The sequence below is a fragment of the Anomaloglossus baeobatrachus genome, chromosome 3 (assembly GCF_048569485.1).
Source record: "Anomaloglossus baeobatrachus isolate aAnoBae1 chromosome 3, aAnoBae1.hap1, whole genome shotgun sequence".
NCBI lineage: Eukaryota > Metazoa > Chordata > Amphibia > Anura > Aromobatidae > Anomaloglossus > Anomaloglossus baeobatrachus.
The window spans coordinates 658985715-659009295 of NC_134355.1; the positions used below are offsets into that span (position 1 = coordinate 658985715).

Consider the following 23581-nt stretch of genomic DNA (forward strand, 5'->3'; position numbering starts at 1 on the left):
ATGGCTGCGAAGGCCGGAGCAAAAGATGCGCCTATGGCTTCAAAGATGGATTTTCATCATAAGCTTTATTTGCCTGTCAGTGGCATCCATGAGAGATGAACCATCTGCCACAAATACTACGGATCTAGCCGCCAGTCTGGAGACTGGAGGATCCACCCTGTGACACTGAGCCCAACCCTTAACTACGTCAGGGGGGAAAAGGGTTCATTAAGGCGCTTAGTAAAGCGCTTGTCCGGAAAGTTCTGTGCTTCTGGACAGCCTCTCTGAAGTTAGGCTGGTTTCACACTACGTCTTTTTAACATCCGTTGAAAACGTTATTTTAACGGAAGTACGGATCCTGTGCAAATCCGTTTTCACTTCAATGCATTTTCAATGGACTCGCGTCCACCTGCGTTCGCATGCGTTTGCGTCCGTTAGACGCAGGATCCGTCCTTTTGCGTTATTTTAACATGTTTCAAAAACGCAACATGTATCGTTTTGATCTCCGTCCAAATACTGCAAATTGCCTGGATCCTGACTATAACGCACGCAAACGCAGGTGAACGCTGTGCGGGCTGATAGACAGGATCCTGCTTTTGTACCGAGCATGCCCAGAATATATATATATATATATATATATATATATATATATATATATATATATATATATATATATATATATATATATATATATATATATTATATATATATATATATATATATATATATATATATATATATATATATATATATGAAGGGAATTTTGTTACTTACCGTAACCGTAAATTCCTTTTCTTCTAGCTCTTATTGGGAGACCCAGACGATTGGGGGTATAGCTACTGCCCTCTGGAGGCCACACAAAGCACTACATTAAAAGTGCAAGGCCCTCCCCCTCTGGCTATACCCCCCCCCCCGTGGTATCACGGGTTCTCCAGTTTTAGTGCCAAAGCAAGAAGGAGGAAGCCAATAACTGGTTTAAACAAATTAACTCCGAATAACATCGGAGAACTGAAAAACCGTTCAACATGAACAACATGTGTACCCGCAAACAACAAAAAAACATCCCGAAGGACAACAGGGGCGGGTGCTGGGTCTCCCAATAAGAGCTAGAAGAAAAGGAATTTACGGTAAGTAACAAAATTCCCTTCTTCTTCAGCGCTCTATTGGGAGACCCAGACGATTGGGACGTCCAAAAGCTGTCCCTGGGTGGGTAAAGAAATACCTCATGTTAGAGCTGCAAAACAGCCCTCCCCTACGGGGGTGTCACTGCCGCCTGCAGGACTCTTCTACCTAAGCTGGCATCCGCCGAAGCATAGGTATGCACCTGATAATGCTTGGTGAAAGTGTGCAGACTGGACCAGGTAGCTGCCTGGCACACCTGTTGAGCCGAAGCCTGGTGACGTAATGCCCAGGACGCACCCACGGCTCTGGTTGAGTGGGCTTTTAGCCCTGAAGGAACCGGAAGCCCCGCAGAACGGTAGGCCTCTAGAATTGGTTCTTTGATCCATCGAGCCAGGGTGGCTTTAGAAGCCTGCAACCCCTTGCGCGGACCAGCGACAAGGACAAAAAGTGCATCGGCACGGCGCATGGGCGCCGTGCGGGAAATGTAGATTCTGAGTGCTCTCACCAGATCTAGCAAACGTAAGTCCTTTTCATAACGGTGAACCGGATGAGGACAAAAAGAAGGCAAGGATATATCCTGATTAAGATGAAAAGAGGATACGACCTTAGGGAGAAACTCCGGAATGGGGCGCAGCACTACCTTGTCCTGGTGGAACACCAGGAAGGGAGCCTTGGATGACAGAGCTGCCAGCTCAGACACTCGCCGAAGCGATGTGATTGCCACAAGAAACGCCACTTTCTGTGACAGCTGAGAAAAGGAAACTTCCTTCAGAGGCTCGAAGGGCGGCTTCTGGAGAGTAACTAGTACCCTGTTCAGATCCCATGGATCTAACGGCCGCTTGTACGGGGGCACAATATGACAGACCCCCTGCAGGAACGTGCGCACCTTAGAAAGACGTGCTAGACGCTTCTGAAAAAACACGGATAGTGCCGAAACTTGCCCTTTAAGGGAGCTGAGCGACAAGCCCTTTTCTAACCCCGATTGCAGGAAGGAAAGAAACTTGGGCAATGCAAATGGCCAGGGAGACACTCCCTGAGCAGAGCACCAGGATAAGAAAATCTTCCACGTTCTGTGGTAAATCTTAGCAGAATTCGACTTTCTAGCTTGTCTCATTGTGGCAACGACTCCTTGAGATAATCCTGCAGATGCTAGGATCCAGGACTCAATGGCCACACAGTCAGGTTCAGGGCCGCAGAATTCTGATGGAAAAAACGGCCCTTGGGACAGTAAGTCTGGTCGGTCTGGCAGTGACCACGGTCGACCGATCGTGAGATGCCACAGATCCGGATACCACGACCTCCTCGGCCAGTCTGGAGCGACGAGTATGATGCGGCTGCACTCGGATCTGATCTTGCGTAGCACTCTGGGCAAGAGCGCCAGAGGCGGAAACACGTATGGGAGCTGAAACTGCGACCAATCTTGAACCAAGGCGTCTGCCGCCAGAGCTCTTTGATCGCGCGACCTCGCCATGAATGCCGGGACCTTGTTGTTGTGCCGGGATGCCATTAGGTCGACGTCCGGCACTCCCCAGCGGCGACAGATTTCCTGAAACACGTCCGGGTGAAGGGACCATTCCCCTGCGTCCATGCCCTGGCGACTGAGGAAGTCTGCTTCCCAGTTTTCTACGCCTGGGATGTGAACCGCGGATATGGTGGATGCTCTGTCCTCCACCCACATTAGAATGCGCCGGACTTCTTGGAAGGCTTGCCGACTGCGCGTCCCTCCTTGGTGGTTGATGTATGCCACCGCTGTGGAGTTGTCCGATTGGATTCGGATCTGCTTTCCTTCCAGCCACTTTTGGAAGGCCAGTAGAGCAAGATACACTGCCCTGATCTCCAGAACATTGATCTGAAGGGTGGACTCCTGCGGAGTCCACGTCCCCTGAGCCCTGTGGTGGAGAAACACTGCTCCCCACCCTGACAGACTCGCATCTGTCGTGACTACTGCCCAGGATGGGGGCAGGAAGGATCTTCCCTGAGACAATGAGGTGGGAAGGAGCCACCATTGTAGAGAGTCCTTGGCCGTCTGGGAAAGCGAGACTTTCCTGTCCAGGGACGTTGACTTCCCGTCCCATTGGCGGAGAATGTCCCATTGAAGTGGGCGCAGATGAAACTGCGCAAAGGGAACTGCTTCCATGGCTGCCACCATCTTCCCTAGGAAATGCATGAGGCGCCGCAAGGGATGCAACTCGCCCTGCAGGAGAGATTGCACCCCTGTCTGTAGTGACCGCTGCTTGTTCAGCGGAAGCTTCACTATCGCTGCTAGAGTATGAAACTCCATGCCAAGATACGTTAGTGATTGAGTCGGTGATAGGATCGACTTTGGAAAGTTGATGATCCATCCGAAAGACTGTAGGGTCTCCAGCGTAGCATTCAGGCTGTGCTGACATGCCTCTTGAGAGGGAGCTTTGACCAATAAATCGTCTAGGTAAGGGATCACCGAGTGTCCCTGAGAGTGCAAGACTGCTACCACCGCCGCCATGACCTTGGTGAAGACCCGTGGGGCTGTCGCCAGACCAAATGGCAGAGCTACGAACTGAAAATGGTCGTCTCCTATCACAAAACGTAGAAAACGTTGATGTTCTGTAGCAATTGGCACGTGGAGATAAGCATCTTTGATGTCTATTGAGGCAAGGAAGTCTCCTCTGGACATTGAGGCAATGACAGAACGCAGGGTTTCCATCCGGAACCTCCTGGCGTGCACATGTTTGTTGAGCCGTTTTAGGTCCAGAACAGGACGGAACGAGCCGTCCTTTTTTGGAACCACAAAGAGATTGGAGTAAAACCCTTGCCCTTGTTCCTGAGGAGGGACTGGGATCACCACTCCTTCCGCTCTTAGGGAGTCCACCGCCTGCAGCAGAGCATCTGCTCGGTCTGGATGTGGGGAGGTTCTGAAGAACCGAGCTGGAGGACGAGAATTGAACTCGATTCTGTACCCGCGAGACAAAATGTCCGTCACCCACCGGTCTTTGACCTGTGACATCCAAATGCCGGAAAAGCGGGAGAGCCTGCCCCCGACCGGCGATGCGGAGGGAGGGGGCTGGAAGTCATGAGGTAGCCGCTTTGGAAGCGGTACCTCCATTTGCTTTCTTGGGGCGCGTGTGAGCCCGCCACGAATCTGAGTTTCTTTGCGTCCTCTGAGTCCCTTTGGACGAGGTAAATGGTGTCTTGCCCGAACCTCTAAAGGACTGAAACCTCTGCTGCCACTTTTTTTGCTGAGGTTTGGTCGTTCTGGGTTGTGGTAAAGAGGAGTCTTTACCCTTGGACTGCTTAATGATGTCAGCCAATGGCTCGCCAAACAGTCTATCTCTAGATAAAGGCAAACTGGTTAAACATTTTTTGGAACCAGCATCTGCTTTCCAGTCCTTTAACCACAAGGCTCTGCGCAAAACTACCGAATTGGCGGACGCCATTGAGGTGCGACTGGTAGATTCTAGGACCGCATTGATAGCGTAAGACGCAAACGCCGACATCTGCGTGGTAAGGTGCGCCACTTGCGGCACTGCTGGATGTATGATAGCATCCACTTTTGCTAAGCCAGCTGAAATAGCCTGGAGTGCCCATACGGCTGCGAATGCCGGAGCAAACGACGCGCCGATAGCTTCATAGACAGATTTTAACCAAAGGTCCATCTGTCTGTCATTGGCATCTTTAAGTGAAGCGCCATCCTCCACTGCAACTATGGATCTAGCTGCGAGTTTGGAAATCGGGGGGTCTACCTTTGGACACTGTGTCCAGCGCTTGACCACCTCAGGGGGGAAAGGGAAACGCGTATCTTTAGATCGTTTAGAGAAACGCCTTTCTGGGTGAGCGTCGTGCTTCTGGATTGATTCTCTGAAGTCAGAGTGATCCAACAAAGCACTCAATTTACGCTTGGGATAAAGGAAGCGAAACTTCTCCTGCTCCGCAGCCGCCTCTTCTGCTGAAGGGGCTGGGGGAGAAATATCCAACAGCCTATTGATGGCTGAGATAAGGTCGTTTACCATGGCATCCCCATCAGGGGTATCCAGGTTGAGAGGGGTTCCAGGAATGGATTCCTGATCACTCACATCAGACACATCACAGGGAGACTGATTGCGCTGAGACCCTGAGCAGTGTGATGACGTCGAGGGTCTTTCCCAGCGAGCTCGCTTAGGGTGGCTGGGGCTATCATCTGAGTCATAATCCTCGGCCTGTGAAGCCGGGGACCCCCCTGTGGGCTGGATTAATTCCAAGTGAGGGGGACCTGAGGACAGAGGCCTCGCCGTGCCCAAAGGCTGAGCCCCATGCATAGATTGCAAGGTTTCAAGGATTTTTGCCATAGTCACAGACATATTATCAGCCAAAACTGCAAAGTCTGTCCCTGTCACCGGGGCAGAACTTACAAGCGTCTCAGCCTGGGTCACTACCTCTCCTGACTCCGGCTGGCGAAGCAGCACCGGGTCGGAGCATTGCACACAATGGGGGTCATCGGAGCCTGCTGGTAGATTAGCCCCACATGCAGCACACGCAGTGTACCCAGCCCTAGCCTTGGCAGCCTTGCGTTTTGAGGATGGCATGTTGTTGCTTCCACAGAGGGATCTGGGATATGCAGCCAGAAGCGACCTCACAGTGCAAGAAATACAATCTCTCTATATCCTACACAGTACACCGATACACCGTGAGGCACTAGAGGGACCAGCACAGAAAAATCGCTTACCGCCCGCTTAAAAAGCGGGTGTGTGGTCGCCAGATAGCCCCTAGTCCAGGTCTCCCAGAGCCTTGCGTCCTTCCTCCAGCCAGACATGCATGTAATGGCTGCCGGCGTCCTGAGAGAGAAGGGGGGCGGGCCCTGGGCGTTCCTGACTAAGAGCGGGAAGCCTGCTTTCCTCTGTGCCTAGTGTGAGGGCTGGAGCATGTAAATCAGGCTCCAGCCCTCGTCGCTGCTAGCGAACAGCGTCTCTCCCCTACCCTGAATGACAGGGTGGGGGCGGGAACGAATCGGAGCTGCCGGCGTCCTAGGCCCAAAAAGCCGGGGACTCAATTTATAACCGCCGCCGCCGTAAAAGCGCGGACGGCGGATCCCCGGCGCACCACAAGTCACAGCAGCGCCGCCCGGTCCAGAGGGGGTCGGCGCTGCGTTCCCATACACAAAAAAAAAATCCCCCAGTAATCTGTAGGGACACTAACTCCAACGTTGCGGTCCCCGGCGCACTACAACACCCAGCCAGCCCGGAGTGTGTCTGTGCCTGCCGGGGACACAGAGTACCTGTATGATGCAGGGCCTGTCCCTGATCGTACTCCTGCTCCGTCTCCATCAGGTTCTAATGGGTCTGTGGATGGAGCCCGGCGTCAGAGCTGAGAGGCCGGCAGGATCCCACTTCCACAGAGCCCTACCAGGGGATGTGGAAGGAAAACAGCATGTGGGGCTCCAGCCCCTGTACCAGCAATAGGTACCTCAACCTTACAACACCATCCAGGGGTGAGAAGGGAGCATGCTGGGGACACTATATGTGTCCTCTTTTCTTCCATCCGAAATAGTCAGCAGCTACTGCTGACTAAAATCTGTGGAGCTATGCATGGAATGTCTGACCTCCTTCGCACACAAAGCTAAAACTGGAGAACCCGTGATACCACGGGGGGGGGTATAGCCAGAGGGGGAGGGGCCTTGCACTTTTAATGTAGTGCTTTGTGTGGCCTCCAGAGGGCAGTAGCTATACCCCAATCGTCTGGGTCTCCCAATAGAGCGCTGAAGAAATATATATATCTATATATATATCTATATATATATCTATATATATATCTATATATCTATCTATATATCTATCTATATATCTATCTATATATCTATCTATATATCTATCTATATATCTATCTATATATCTATATATATATATCTATATCTATATATATCTCTCTATCTATCTCTCTATCTATCTATCTCTCTATCTCTCTATCTCTCTATCTCTCTATCTCTCTATCTCTCTATCTCTCTATCTCTCTATCTCTCTATCTCTCTCTCTCTCTCTCTCTCTCTCTCTCTCTCTCTCTCTCTCTATCTATATATATATATATATATATATATATCTATCTATCTCTCTCTCTCTCAAGGTAAATATCACGTAACCACTTCTCTTAGTTACCCGATGTTTACGTTGGTTACGCGTGCAGGCAGCCCTGCTCCTAGCAGCTGCGGACACTCGTAACCAAGATAAATATCGGGTATCCAAGGCCGATGTTTACCTTGGTTACCAGCGTCTGCAGCTGTCAGAAGCCTCCTCCCAGTCTAGTTCCCCTCACTCCCGATCACATGACTCCAATGCCCGCCCCTAAACATCCAGTGCAGGATCCTACAAAATAACATATGCATTTGCATACGTTATTTGCTATAAAAGCAGGATCCGTACTTCCGCTAAAAAAACGTTTTCAACGGATGTTAAAAAGACGTAGTGTGAAACCAGCCTTAGAGTGATCGAAAAGAAGGGAATTTTGTTTACTTACCGTAAATTCCTTTTCTTCTAGCTCTAATTGGGAGACCCAGACAATTGGGTGTATAGGCTATGCCTCCGGAGGCTGCACAAAGTATTACACTCAAAAGTGTTAAGCCCCTCCCCTTCTGCCTATACACCCCCCGTGCTCTCACGGGATCCTCAGTTTTGGTGCAAAAGCAAGAAGGAGGAAAAAATTATAAACTGGTTTAAAGTAGATTCAATCCGAAGGAATATCGGAGAACTGAAACCATTCAACATGAACTACATGTGTACACAAAAAACAGGGGCGGGTGCTGGGTCTCCCAATTACAGCTAGAAGAAAAGGAATTTACGGTAAGTAAACAAAATTCCCTTCTTTGTCGCTCTATTGGGAGACCCAGACAATTGGGATGTCCAAAAGCAATCCCTGGGTGGGTAAAATAATACCTCGTAATAGAGCCGAAAAAACGGCCCCTTCCTACAGGTGGGCAACCGCCGCCTGAAGGACACGTCTGCCTATGCCGGCATCCGCCGAAGCATAGGTATGCACCTGATAGTGTTTCGTGAAAGTGTGCAGGCTCGACCAGGTAGCCGCCTGACACACCTGCTGAGCCGTAGCCTGGTGCCTCAAAGCCCAGGACGCGTCCACGGCTCTGGTAGAATGGGCCTTCAGCCCTGAGAGAACCGGAAGCCCAGCCGAACGGTAGGCTTCGAAAATTGGCTCCTTGATCCACCGAGTCAAGGTTGATTTGGAAGTCTGTGACCCTTTACGCTGGCCAGCGACAAGGACAAAGAGTGCATCCGAGCGGCGCAGGGGCGCCGTACGAGAAATGTAGAGTCTGAGAGCTCTCACCAGATCTAACAAGTGCAAATCCTTTTCACATTGGTGAACTGGATGAGGACAAAAAGAAGGTAAGGAGATATCCTGATTGAGATGAAAGGGGGATACCACCTTAGGGAGAAATTCCGGAACCGGACACAGAACCACCTTGTCCTGGTGAAAACCAGGAAAGGGGCCTTGCATGACAATGCTGCTAGCTCAGACACTCTCCGAAGTGAAGTGACTGCTACTAGGAAAACCACTTTCTGCGAAAGGCGTGAGAGAGAAATATCTCTCATTGGCTCGAATGGTGGCTTCTGAAGAACATCAGCACCCTGTTCAGATCCGAAGGTTGTAACGGCCGCTTGTAAAAAGGAACGATGTGACAAACCCCCTGCAGGAACGTGCGTACCTGTGGAAGTCTGGCTAGGCGCTTCTGGAAAAAACACAGAGAGCGCTGAGACTTGTCCCTTAAGGGAGCCGAGCGACGAACCCTTTTCCAGTCCAAATTGAAGGAAGGACAGGGAGGGGGGCAAGGCAAATGGCCAGGGAGAAAAAACCCTGAGCAGAGCACCATGACAGGAAGATTTTCCGCGTCCTGTGGTAGACCTTGGCGGACGTTTGTTTACTAGCCTGTCTCATAGTGGCAATGGCTTCTTGAGATAATCCTGAAGACGCTAGAATCCAGGACTCAATGGCCACACAGCCAGGTTGAGGGCCCCAGAATTCAGATGGAAAAAACGGCCCTTGAGACAGCAATTCTGGTCGGTCTGGCAGTGCCCCCGGTTGGCCGACCGTGAGATGCCACAGATCCGGGACCACGACCTCCTCGGCCAGTCTGGAGCGACGAGGATGACGCGGCGGCAGCCGCGGCAGTCTGCCGTGATCTTGCGTAACACTCTGGGCAACAGTGTCAACGGTGGGAGCACGTAAGTAAGCTGAAACTGCGACCAGTGTTGAACTAAGGCGTCTGTCGCCATAGCTCTGGGATCTTGAGACTGTGCCATGAACGTCGGTACCTTGTTGTGGTGCCGGAACGCAATTAGGTCGACGTCCGGCATGCCCTAGCGGCAACATATCTCGTGAAACCCGTCCTGGTGAAGGGACCCTTGCTCTGCGTCCATGCCCTGGCGACTGAGAAAGTCTGCTCCCAAGTGTTCCACGCCTGGGATGTGAACTGCGGATATGGTGGAGGCTGTGGCTTCCATCCACAGCAGAAGCCGCCGGACTGTAAGCCACCGCTGTGGAGTTGTCCGACTGAATTCGGATCTTCTTGCCTTCCAGCCACTGCTGGAACGCTTTTAGGACGAGATACACTGCTCTGATCTCCAGAACATTGATCAGAAGCGAGGACTCAATGGTGAGTCCACGTACCTTGAGCCCTGTGGTGGAGAAAAAACTGCTCCCCACTGAAACCTACTCACGTCCGTCGTGACCACTGCCCAGGATGGGAGAAGGAATGAATTTCCCCTCGACAATGAAGTGGTATACCTGAGAGAGGGAGACGTTCCTGTTGAGGAATGTCGGTTTCCTGTCTCCTTGCGTAGGAGTCCCTTTGGAGAGGACGCTGATGAACACTGCGTGAAAGGGACTGCCCCCATTGCTGCCACCATCTTCCCGAGGAAGTGCGTGGGGCGCCTCAAGGGGAGTGACTGACCTAGAGATTGCACCCCCGTCTGTAGTGAACGGTGTTTGTTCAGCGGAAGCTTCACTATCGCTGAGAGGGTATGACAACTCCATGTCAAGATATGTCAGCGATTGGGCCGGTGTCAGATTTGACTTTGGAAAAATTGATGATCCACCCGAAAGTCTGGAAAGTATCCAGAGTAGCGGTGAGGCTGTGCTGGCATGCCTCTTGAGAGGGAGCCTTGACCAGCAGATCGTCTAAGTAAGGGATCACCGAGTGACCCTGAGAGTGGAGGATCGCAAGTACTGCAGCCATGACCTTGGTGAAAACCTGTGGGGCTGTCGCCAGGCCGAACGGCAGTGCCACGAACTGCAGGTGTTCATCTCTGATGGCGAAGCGCAGGAAGCGCTGATGCTCTGGAGCAATAAGTACGTGGAGATAAGCCTCCTTGATATCGATCGATGCAAGGAAATTTCCTTGGGACATTGAGGCGATGACGGAGCGGAGGGATTCCATCCTGAACCGCTTGGCTGTTACATGTTTGTGGAGCAGTTTTAGGTCCAGGACAGGACGGAAAGATCCGTCCTTCTTTGGGACCACAAACAGGTTGGAGTAACAACCGTGACCCTGTTGCTGAAGAGGAACCGGGATCACCACTCCTTCTGTCTTCAGAGTGCCCAGCGCCTGCAGAAGAGCATCGGCTCGCTCGGGAGGCGGGGATGTTCTGAAAAATCAAGTCGGAGGACGAGAGTTGACTCTATCCTGTGACCGTGAGACAGAATGTCTCTCACCCAACGGTCCTTAACCTGTGGCAGCGAAATGTCTGAAAGGCGGGAGAGCCTGCCTCCGAACGAGGATGCGGTGTGAGGGCCGTAGGTCATGAGGAAGCCGCCTTGGTGGCGGCACCTCCGGCGGTCTTTTAAGGGCGTGCCTTAGACCGCCATGGATCGGAGTTCCTCTGACCCTTCTGAGGACGTTTGGGCGAGGAGAATTGGGACCTGCCCGCGCCCGGAAAGGACCGAAACCTCGACTGTCCCCTTCTCTGTTGGGGTAATCTTGGTTTGGTCTGGGGTAAGGATGTTTCCTTTCCCAGGATTGGTTGATGATTTCATCCAGCCTCTCACCAAACAAACGGTCGCCAGAAAATGGCAAACCGGTTAAGCACTTTTTTGGAAGCTGAATCTGCCTTCCATTCCCGAAGCCACAAGGCCCTGCGTATTGCCACCGAATTGTCGGCTGCAACCGCCGTACGGCTCGCAGAGTCCAGGACAGCATTAATAGCGTAGGACGCAATGCCGAAGTTTGAGAGGTTACAGACGCCACTTGCGGCGCAGACGTACGTGTAAGTGCGTCAATTTGCGCCTGACCCGCTGCAATAGCTTGGAGCGCCCATACGGCTGCGAATGCTGGAGCAAAAGGCGCGCCGATGGCTTCATAGATGGATTTCAACCAGAGCTCCATCTGTCTGTCAGTGGCATCCCTGAGCGAATCCCCATCTTCAACTGCCACTATGGATCTAGCCGCCAGTCTAGAGATTGGAGAATCCACCTTGGGACACTGAGTCCAGCCCTGACCACGTCAGGGGGGAAGGGATAAAGTGTATCCTTAAAGCGCTTGGAAGAAACGCTTATCCGGACAAACTCGGTGTGTCTGGACTGCCTCTGATACGTCAGAGTGATCCAGAAACCTACTCGCTGTACTCTTGGGGGACCTTGAGAAGGTGACCCTTCTGCTGGATGAGCCTGAGAGAGAAACATCCAGCATCATTTTTATGGACGCAATAAGAGCATTCACTATGGCGTCCGCCTCAGGGATATCAAGGTAGAGAGCGGCATCAGGATCAGAATCCTGATCAGCTACCTCCTCTTCTGATACAGAGAGTCATTTCTCTGAGACCCTGAACAATGTGATGAGGTCGAGGGGGTGTCTAAGCGAGCTCGCCTAGGCGGTCTGGGACTGCGGTCCGTGTCAGAGACTTCACCCTGGGACCTATGAGACACCCCGGGGGAACATTGTTGTTCCAACTGAGGGGAATAGAGGGCAGTGATTGTACAGTGCCCATGGTCTGAGATACCAGTCTGGACTGCAAGCTAGTCTCAGAAAGTCTGTCAGTAAAAACTGCAAACTCCGTCCCTGTCACCTGGATCTGTTTGGTTGTTGTCCCTGGGACCCCTTGAGCAGAGGCCAGAACAAATGCCACAGGGGTCCACTATGAGGGTCAATGGAACCTGCCGGTTTGCACATGCGGCGCTGGCAGCGTAGTAAGCCTGTGTTTTGTTGCCCTTTGAGCCACACCACAGGGTATATGACCAGAAAATTGACTGTGCACCATACAGTGTAAAGTATAGCAAAGATATAAACTCTAAACACACTACTACACCAGTGAAATCAGCACCTCAGGTGCTGCTTACCGCCCGCTGAAGCGGTTGTGTGGCCCCCTGCACTCGTGCCTGGGTCCCCCAGAGTTTGTCTCCCCTCTGCAGGGTCCTAGGAGCTGACAGTAATGGCTGCCGGCGTCCTGAGGAGATGAGGGAGTCGTGGGCGTGACCGAGAAAGTGCGGGAGTTGGAGTCACAGTGTGCACAGTGAGGGGGGTGGAGTATGCAAAGCATGCTCCAGCCCTCAGTGCTGCTCGTCCTGTGCAGCGTCCCGCCCTTCCCCTGACTGGCAGGGCTGAGGGCGGGAAGAACGGAGACTAGGCCCAAAAAGCCGGGGACTCTAGTTATAAGCGCGGCCGCCGTAAAAGCGCGGCCAGCGCAGAGCCCCCGGCGCACTACAAGTCCCAGCCGCGCCTCAGTAAAAACAATGGCGGCGGCGGTCAGCGCGGCCGTCCCCATACACAAATACACTCAGCACCGCTGCAGTGTATAATGGCACCAAAGGCGGTCAGCGCCGCAGTCCCCGGTGCACTAGCACACCCAGCAATGCTGGAGTGCTGCTGTGCGCGGTCCCCACGGGGACACAGAGTACCTCAAAGATGCAGGGCCCTGTCCCTGATCGATACCCGGCTCCTATCCAGCAGGCTCCTCAGGAGTTGTGGATGGAGCACGGCCTCAGTGCCTGGAGACCGATCCTGGATCCCACTTCACCCAGAGCCCTAAGGGGGATGGGGAAGGAAAACAGCATGTGGGCTCCAGCCTCCGTACCCGCAATGGGTACCTCAACCTTAACAAACACCGCCGACAAAAGTGGGGTGAGAAGGGAGCATGCTGGGGGCCCTATATGGGCCCACTTTTCTTCCATCCGACATAGTCAGCAGCTGCTGCTGACTAATCTGTGGAGCTATGTGTGCAGGTCTGCCTCCTTCGCACAAAGCAAAAAAACTGAGGATCCCGTGAGAGCACGGGGGGTGTATAGGCAGAAGGGGAGGGGCTTAACACTTTTGAGTGTAATACTTTGTGCAGCCTCCGGAGGCATAGCCTATACACCCAATTGTCTGGGTCTCCCAATAGAGCGACAAAGAAAAACGCACTCCGTGTACATTTGGGAAACCTAAACCGGAGTTTCTCCCGCTGTGCAGCCGACTCCTCCATAGGAGAAGATGGGGAAGAGAGGTCTAGCACCTGTTGACGGACGCTATAAGGTCGTTTACTATGGCGTCCCCTTCAGGTGTATCCAGATTGAGCGCAACGTTAGGTTCAGAGCCCTGAGCTGCGACCTCCGCTTCATCCTTAACTACGACAGTGAAGTCGTGGTAGGTTCCCAGCGAGCCCGGTTAGCCTGTGTGAGGCCGCGGTCCGTGTCGGAGTTCTCACCGTGGGATCTGGGTGTTACCCCAGGAGCCCCTTGTTATACCGACCCAGAGGGGCCTGGGTGCGATGAACTCACAGCTCCCTGGCCCTGTGTTACCGTTCTGGGCTGCAAAGCTTCCAGCTTAGCCGCCCCCTGTTCATAGACTGGGCCATGGAATGACTCAGAGTTGCTCAGTCAAACGTGCAAACTCTGTCCCTGCCATCTGTGCAGTGGAAACCGGTGGTACCACCTGAGCCGAGGGTCCCACCCGTGCCAGAGGCTCCGATTGAGTGAGTGCCCCAGGGGCCAAGCATTTGCAATGATAGGTGGAACCTGCCGGCAATATAGCCGCACAAGAGGTACAGGTTGCAAAGAAAGCCTGTGCCTTGGCACCCTTACTGTTTGCGGACGACATGCTGATGTCACCTCTTAGTAATCAGCGAGGGTATATAGCCAAAAGCAAATAGTGCTGCCGAACAGTGAAATCATATACCATAAAAATATATGTATATATATTTATATGGTATATGATTTCACTGTTCGGCAGCACTATTTGCTTTTGGCTATATACCCTCGCTGATTACTAAGAGGTGACATCAGCATGTCGTCCGCAAACAGTAAGGGTGCCAAGGCACAGGCTTTCTTTGCAACCTGTACCTCTTGTGCGGCTATATTGCCGGCAGGTTCCACCTATCATTGCAAATGCTTGGCCCCTGGGGCACTCACTCAATCGGAGCCTCTGGCACGGGTGGGACCCTCGGCTCAGGTGGTACCACCGGTTTCCACTGCACAGATGGCAGGGACAGAGTTTGCACGTTTGACTGAGCAACTCTCTGAGTCATTCCATCCCAATCGGGTGCTGGCCCCCCTTAGGTGCCGAAGTGTTATATATATATATATATATATAAACACTTCGGCACCTAAGGGGGGCCAGCACCCGATTGGGAAACTGGTGCCCTACAGTGCACAGTGAGGGGGGAGGAGGATACCAAGTATGTTCCAGCCCTCACTGCCGACGTCCCGTCGGCCGTCCCGTTGTTACCCCTGACTGGCAGGCCCGGGAACGGAAGTATATGGTACTAGGTCGCAAGAGCCGGGGACTAAAGTTACAGACGCGGCCGGCAAACAGGCGCGGTCGGCGCGGTAGTCCCGGACTCACAAACCACACAGCAACCGCTGCAGCGTTTGTAACCCAGGTGCTGTATGCAGCGTCCCCCAAAGGGGACACAGAGTACCTTATGGATGCAGGGCTCTGTCCCTGATGATGTCCTGTCTCCTGTCCGTCAGAGTCCCCCAGGGGCTGCGGATGGAGCCCGGTCCCAGCGCATGGCGACCGGTTATGAACCCCCTCTCCTAGAGCTGCAGTGCTGCCGAACAGTGAGCACATTCTGAGATCTCCACCGGCAGAATCATGCCATATAACAATGGCTGCCGGCGTTCCGAGGGGAGGAGGGAGCTGAGGGCGGAACCACAAAAGTGCGGGAATCTGCGCCCCATAGTGAACAGTGAGGGGGGAGGAGGACAGCGAAGTGTGCTCCAGCCCTCACCGTCGGCGTCATACCGACCGTCCCGCCCTTCCCCCTGACTGGCAGGCCCAGGGGCGGGAGTTCAATACACTAGGCCGCAAAAGCCGGGGACTAAAGTAAAAACCGCGGCCGGCAAACAGGCACGGTCGGCGCGGTAGTCCCGGTCAAAAGAAGGGAATTTTGTTTACTTACCGTAAATTCCTTTTCTTCTAGCTCTAATTGGGAGACCCAGACAATTGGGTTGTATAGGCTATGCCTCCGGAGGCCGCACAAAGTATTACACTCAAAAGTGTTAAGCCCCTCCCCTTCTGCCTATACACCCCCCGTGCTCCCACGGGCTCCTCAGTTTTGGTGCAAAAGCAAGAAGGAGGAAAAAGAATTATAAACTGGTTTAAAGTAACTTCAATCCGAAGGAATATCGGAGAACTGAAACCATTCAACATGAACAACATGTGTACACAAAAAAACAGGGGCGGGTGCTGGGTCTCCCAATTAGAGCTAGAAGAAAAGGAATTTACGGTAAGTAAACAAAATTCCCTTCTTTGTCGCTCTATTGGGAGACCCAGACAATTGGGACGTCCAAAAGCAGTCCCTGGGTGGGTAAAATAATACCTCGTAAGAGAGCCGTAAAACGGCCTCTTCCTACAGGTGGGCAACCGCCGCCTGAAGGACTCGTCTACCTAGGCTGGCATCCGCCGAAGCATAGGTATGCACTTGATAGTGCTTCGTGAAAGTGTGCAGACTCGACCAGGTAGCCGCCTGACACACCTGCTGAGCCGTAGCCTGGTGCCTCAAAGCCCAGGACGCGCCCACGGCTCTGGTAGAATGGGCCTTCAGCCCTGAGGGAACCGGAAGCTCAGCCGAACGGTAAGCTTCGATAATTGGTTCCTTGATCCACCGAGCCAGGGTTGATTTGGAAGCCTGTGACCCTTTACGCTGGCCAGCGACAAGGACAAAGAGTGCATCCGAGCGGCGCAGGGGCGCCGTACGAGAAATGTAGATTCTGAGTGCTCTCACCAGATCTAACAAGTGCAAATCCTTTTCACATTGGTGAACTGGATGAGGACAAAAAGAAGGTAAGGAGATATCCTGATTGAGATGAAAGGGGGATACCACCTTAGGGAGAAATTCCGGAACCGGACGCAGAACCACCTTGTCCTGGTGAAACACCAGGAAAGGGGTTTTGCATGAAAGCGCTGCTAGCTCAGACACTCTCCGAAGTGAAGTGACTGCTACTAGAAAAACCACTTTCTGCGAAAGGCGTGAAAGAGAAATATCCCTCATTGGCTCGAATGGTGGTTTCTGAAGAACCATCAGCACCCTGCTCAGATCCCAGGGTTCTAACGGCCGCTTGTAAGGAGGGACGATGTGACAAACCCCCTGCAGGAACGTGCGTACCTGTGGAAGCCTGGCCAGGCGCTTCTGGAAAAACACAGAGAGCGCTGAGACTTGTCCCTTAAGGGAGCCGAGAGACAAACCCTTTTCCAGTCCAGATTGAAGGAAGGACAGAAAAGTGGGCAAGGCAAAAGGCCAGGGAGAAATACCCTGAGCAGAACACCACGACAGGAAAATTTTCCACGTCCTGTGGTAGATTTTAGCGGACGTTGGTTTCCTAGCTTGTCTCATAGTGGCAATGACGTCTTGAGATAACCCTGAAGACGCTAGGATCCAGGACTCAATGGCCACACAGTCAGGTTGAGGGCCGCAGAATTCAGATGGAAAAACGGCCCTTGAGATAGCAAGTCTGGTCGGTCTGGTAGTGCCCACGGTTGGCCGACCGTGAGATGCCACAGATCCGGGTACCACGACCGCCTCGGCCAGTCTGGAGCGACGAGGATGACGCGGCGGCAGTCGGCCCTGATCTTGCGTAACACTCTGGGCAACAGTGCCAGCGGAGGAAACACATAAGGGAGCTGAAACTGCGACCAATCCTGAACTAAGGCGTCTGCCGCCAGAGCTCTGGGATCTTGAGACCGTGCCATGAACATTGGTACCTTGTTGTTGTGCCGGGACGCCATGAGGTCGACGTCCGGCACCCCCCAGCGGCAACAGATCTCCTGAAACACGTCCGGGTGAAGGGACCATTCCCCTGCGTCCATGCCCTGGCGACTGAGATAATCTGCTTCCCAGTTTTCCACGCCTGGGATGTGAACTGCGGATATGATGGAGGCCGTGGCTTCCACCCACATCAAAATCCGCCGGACTTCCTGGAAGGCTTGCCGGCTGCGTGTGCCGCCTTGGTGGTTGATGTATGCCACCGCTGTGGAATTGTCCGACTGAATTCGGATCTGCTTGCCCTCCAGCCACTGCTGGAACGCTTTCAGGGCAAGATACACTGCCCGTATTTCCAGAACATTGATCTGAAGCGAGGACTCTTGCTGGGTCCACGTACCCTGAGCCCTCTGATGGAGAAAAACCGCTCCCCACCCTGACAGACTCGCGTCCGTCGTGACTACTTCCCAGGATGGGGGTAGGAAGGATTTCCCCTTCGATAATGAAGTGGGAAGAAGCCACCACCGAAGGGAAGCTTTGGTCGCCTGAGAGAGGGAGACGTTCCTGTCGAGGGACGTCTGCTTCCTGTCCCATTTGCGTAAGATGTCCCATTGAAGGGGACGCAGGTGAAACTGCGCGAAAGGGACTGCCTCCATTGCTGCCACCATCTTCCCCAGGAAGTGCATGAGGCGCCTCAAGGGGTGTGACTGGCCTTGAAGGAGAGATTGTACCCCTTTCTGTAGTGACTGCTGCTTGATCAGTGGAAGCTTCACTATCGCTGAGAGGGTATGAAACTCCATGCCAAGATATGTCAGCGATTGGGCCGGTGTCAGATTTGACTTTGGAAAATTGATGATCCACCCGAAACCCTGGAGAGTCTCCAGGGTAGCGTCGAGGCTGCGTTGGCATGCCTCTTGAGAGGGTGCCTTGATCAGCAGATCGTCCAAATACGGGATCACCGAGTGACCCTGCGAGTGTAGGAGCGCTACTACAGTAGCCATCACCTTGGTAAAAACCCGTGGGGCTGTTGCCAGGCCGAACGGCAGTGCCACGAATTGCAGGTGTTCGTTTCCTATGGCGAAGCGCAAGAAGCGCTGGTGCTCTGGAGCAATCGGTACGTGGAGATAAGCATCTTTGATATCGATCGATGCAAGAAAATCTCCTTGGGACATTGAGGCGATGACGGAGCGGAGGGATTCCATCCTGAACCGTCGGGTTTTTACGTGTTTGTTGAGCAGTTTCAGGTCCAGGACCAGGCGGAAAGACCCGTCCTTCTTTGGGACCACAAACAAGTTGGAGTAAAAACCGTGGCTCTGTTGCTGAAGAGGAACAGGGACCACCACTCCTTCTGCCTTCAGAGTGCCCAGCGCCTGCAGAAGAGCCTCTGCTCGCTCGGGAGGCGGGGATGACCTGAAGAATCGAGTCGGGGGACGAGAGGTGAACTCTATCTTGTAACCGTGAGACAGAATGTCTCTCACCCAGCGGTCTTTTATTCGTGGCAGCCAGGTGTCGCAAAAGCGGGAGAGCCTGCCACCGACCGAGGATGCTACTAGAGGAGGTCGAAAGTCATGAGGAAGCCGCTTTGTTAGCGGCGCCTCCGGTGGTCTTTTTAGGACGTGACTTAGACCGCCATGCATCAGAGTTCCTTTGATCTTTCTGAGACCCTTTGGACGAGGAGAATTGGGACCTGCCCGCGCCCCGAAAGGACCGAAACCTCGACTGCCCTCTCCTCTGTTGGGGTATGTTCTGTTTGGGCTGGGGTAAGGATGTATCCTTTCCCTTGGATTGTTTGATGATTTCATCCAGACGCTCGCCAAACAGCCTGTCGCCAGAAATTGGCAAACTGGTTAAGCGCTTTTTGGAAGCAGAATCTGCCTTCCATTCCCGTAGCCACAAGGCCCTGCGGAGTACCACCGAATTGGCGGCCGCAACCGCCGTACGGCTCGCAGAGTCCAGGACAGCATTAATAGCGTAAGACGCAATTGCCGAGGTCTGGGTGGTAATGGATGCCACTTGTGGCGCGGCCGTGCAAGTGGCTGCTTCAATTTGCGCTTGACCTGCTGAGATAGCTTGTATACGGCTGCGAATGCTGGGGCAAAAGAAGCTCCGATAGCTTCATAGATGGATTTCAACCAGAGCTCCATCTGCCTGTCAGTGGCATCTTTGAGCGAGGCCCCATCTTCCACTGCAAGTATGGATCTAGCCGCCAGTCTGGAGATTGGAGGATCCACTTTGGGACACTGAGTCCAACCTTTAACCACGTCAGGGGGAAAAGGATAACGTGTATCCTTAAGGCGCTTAGAAAAACGCTTATCTGGACAAGCATGGTGATTCTGGACTGCCTCTCTGAAATCAGAGTGGTCTAGAAACATACTCTGTGTACGTTTGGGGAACCTAAAACGGAATTTCTCCTGCTGAGACGCTGACTCCTCCGCCGGAGGAGCTGAGGGAGAAATATCCAGCATTTGATTGATGGACGCAATAAGATCGTTCACTATGGCGTCCCCGTCTGGAGTATTAAGATTGAGAGCGCCCTCAGGATCAGAATCCTGATCAGCTGTCTCCGCATCATCAACCAGAGATTCCCCCCGCTGAGACCCTAAACAATATGATGTCGAGGGAAATTCTAAGCGAGCCCGCTTATTCGGTCTGGGGCTGGGGTCTAAGTCATAACCCTCAGCCTGGGATGTATGAGATACCCCGGGAGGACATTGTTGGACCAACTGAGGGGGGTCAGGGAACAATGATTCAACAGAGTCCCTTTGCTGAGATACCGGCCTGGACTGCAAGGCTTCTAGTATCTTAGCCATAGTCTCAGAGAGTTTTGCAAACTCCGTCCCCGTCACCTGGACATTGTCAACAGGTGGCTCCCCCTGGGCCCCTCTTAGCAGAGGTTCTGGCTGAAGAAGTGTCACAGGGGCCGAACATTGCACACAATGAGGGTCAGTGGAACCTGCCGGTAACGGGGTCGTACATGCGGCGCAGGCAGCATAATAAGCCTGTGTTTTGGCACCCCTGCCTTTTGTGGGCGCCATGCTATTGTTCTCCCTGAGTAACACAATAGGGTATATAGCCAGAATGAACTGTGCTCATACAGTGTAGAGTATATACTATAACAAATAATGTATCAATACACTACAGCACCATGGGGCTAGCACCACAGGTGCTGCTTACCAGCCGCCTAAAGCGGTTTGTGAGGCCACCAGAGACCGTGTCTGGGTCTCCCAGGGTTTGTCCCTCTCTGCAGCGTTGGAGGAGCTGACAGGAATGGCTGCGGCGTCCTGACGAGAGGAGGGAGCCGTGGGCGTGGCCGAGAAAGTGCGGAAACTGGTGCTCACACTGTGCACAGTGAGGGGGGTGGAGTATGCAAATCATACTCCAGCCCTCAGTGCTGCTCGTTCCGTGCAGCGTCCCGCCCTTCCCCTGCTTGTCAGGGCTGGGGGCGGGAGAAAGGGAAAACTAGGCCGCAAGAAAGCCGGGGACTCGAGTATAAGCATGGCCGCCGTAAAAGCGCGGCCGGCGCCGAAGTCCCCGGCGAACTACAGGTCCCAGCCGCGCCGCAGTTTCCCAAGGCAGCGGCGGTTAGCGCGGTAGCCCCTACATATAAACACACTCAGCGACGCTGAGTGTGTAATGGCACAGTTTAACCCGGTCAGCGCCGGTCCCCGGTGCACTAGCACACCCAGCAAAGCTGAGGTGTTGCCGTGCGCGGTCCCCACAGGGATACAGAGTACCTTCAAGTAGCAGGGCCATGTCCCTGAACGGTACCCGGCTCCTATCCAGCAGGCTCCACAGGAGTTGTGGATGAAGCACGGTCTCAGTGCCTGGAGACCGATAGGATCCCACTTCACCCAGAGCCCTGAGGGGGATGGGGAAGGAAAGCAGCATGTGGGCTCCAGCCTCCGTACCCGCAATGGATACCTCAACCTTAACAACACCGACAAGAGTGGGGTGAGAAGGGAGCATGCTGGGGGCCCTATATGGGCCCACTTTTCTTCCATCCGACATGGTCAGCAGCTGCTGCTGACCAATCTGTGGAGCTGTGCTGTGCGTGTCTGACCTCCTTCGCACAAAGCAAAAAACTGAGGAGCCCGTGGGAGCACGGGGGGTGTATAGGCAGAAGGGGAGGGGCTTAACACTTTTGAGTGTAATACTTTGTGCGGCCTCCGGAGGCATAGCCTATACAACCCAATTGTCTGGGTCTCCCAATAGAGCGACAAAGAAAAATCACACCGCAGTCGCTGCAGCGTCTGAGGCCAAGGTGCTTCATGCACCGTCCCAAAGGGGACACAGAGTACCTGTAGATGCAGGGCCATGTCCCTGACGATACTCCATCTCCTGTTCGGCAGATACCACCAGGGGCTGCGGAGGGAGCCCGGTCCCAGTGCCTGGATGACCGGTTAGGATCCCACTTCACCCAGAGCCCCTAAGGGATGGGGAAGGAAAACGGCATGTGGCTCCAGCCTGTGTACCCGCAATGGGTACCTCAACCTTAACAGCACAGCCGACTCAGTGGGGTGAGAATGGAACATGCCGGGGGCCCTGTTAGGGGCCCTCTTTTCTTCCATCCGATATAATCAGCAGCTGCTGCTGACTAAAATGTGGAGCATTGTGTGAGTGTCAGCCTCCTTCAACACAAAGCATAAAACTGAGGAGCCTGTGATGCACGGGAGGGTGTATAGGCAGAGGGGAGGGGTTACACTTTTAAGTGTAATACTTTGTGTGGCCTCCGGAGGCAGAAGCTATACACCCAATTGTCTGGGTCTCCCAATGAAGCGACAAAGAAATTTGCATTAGGTTCATTATTCATGACAAATACCAGAATAGAACTCGTTAGGAATAATCCGAACACGAGTATTTACTATTCACGCATCACTAATCTATAGTGTTCCCCCGGTCTATAACCTCCGGCCCCTCGCCGCTCAGCCTTTACTAACATGTGACAGAGTGACTGGTGGTGCAGAACTCCCTTCTATCCTATAATAGGAGCCACCATTGTAACAAGTCAGTTCATGATGTTGCTTCGCTTTTAAATCTTCGCCAATCACCTATAAAAGTGACATCATTGACAAGTGGAAGAACTGCAACAACTCAGCCATGTGGAGACCCCATAACTGCAGAGTCCAGACCTCCTCCGGTAACATCTGCACAAGCACTGCACCCGCCGGGAGCTTCAATGCCAAGCAGCTGCAGCCGTATATCACCAGGCACAATGCCGAGCCGTATGTCACCAGGCACAATGCCGAGCCGTACGTCACCAAGCACAATGCCGAGCCATACGTCACCAAGCACAATGCCGAGCCGTACGTCACCAAGCACAATGCCGAGCCGTACGTCACCAAGCACAATGCCGAGCCGTACGTCACCAAGCACAATGCCGAGCCGTACGTCACCAAGCACAATGCAGAGCCGTACGCCACCAAGCACAATGCCGAGCCGTACGTCACCAAGCACAATGCCGAGCCGTACGTCACCAAGCACAATGCCGAGTCGTACATCACCAAGCACAATGCCGAGCCGTACGTCACCAAGCACAATGCCGAGCCGTACGTCACCAAACACAATGCCGAGCCGTACATCACCAAGCACAATGCCGAGTCGTACATCACCAAGCACAATGCCGAGTCATACATCACCAAGCACAATGCCGAGCCGTACGTCACCAAGCACAATGCCGAGCCGTACGTCACCAAGCACAATGCCGAGTCATACGTCACCAAGCACAATGCCGAGCGTCGGATGGAGCAGTGTAAAGCCGCCATCACTGGACTCTGCAGGAGACATGTTCTGTGCAGAGACGGATCACACTGGTCTTTCTGTGTGGATGGGTCTTTGGTGAATGTTACCTCCTGACTGCATTGTGCCCACTGTACCGTTTGGTGGAGGAGGATAATGCTATTGGCCGTTATCAGGGGACGGCTTTCGCCCCTGATTACTACTAAAAGGGAATCTTAATACTTCAGCCCAAAGCATTGTGGACAGTTGTAGCTTCCAGCTTTGTGGGAACAGTTTGGGGGAAGACTCAGTGTCCAAGGTCCATAGAGACATGGCTGGTGGACGAACATGACCGACCGCACAGAGTCCGGATGCCCATTCTCTCCCCAAAAAATGCTCTACAGAATGAAAAAATATTTCACACAGAGTTCCAAAATCTTGTAGAAATCCTTCCTAGAAAAGTGGAAGCAGTTACATCTGCAAACGAGGCAGTTTAAGGAGGAAGGAGGGGGGGGGGGGGAAGCTTCTTATTAACGCCTATGGGTTTTCAATGGGAGGCCATAATAGCTCCTGTGATTAATATGGATGGGGCACAATGATTTTCATATCGATATTTCGGACATATCTGACACACATCATGG

General features: G+C 53.2%; 1 protein-coding gene across 1 annotated transcript in view; it reads right to left on the reverse strand.

The window, feature by feature from the left end:
* CDC5L (cell division cycle 5 like) overlaps positions 1-23581 on the reverse strand; it is a 97516-nt gene that overhangs the window by 40137 nt on the left and 33798 nt on the right.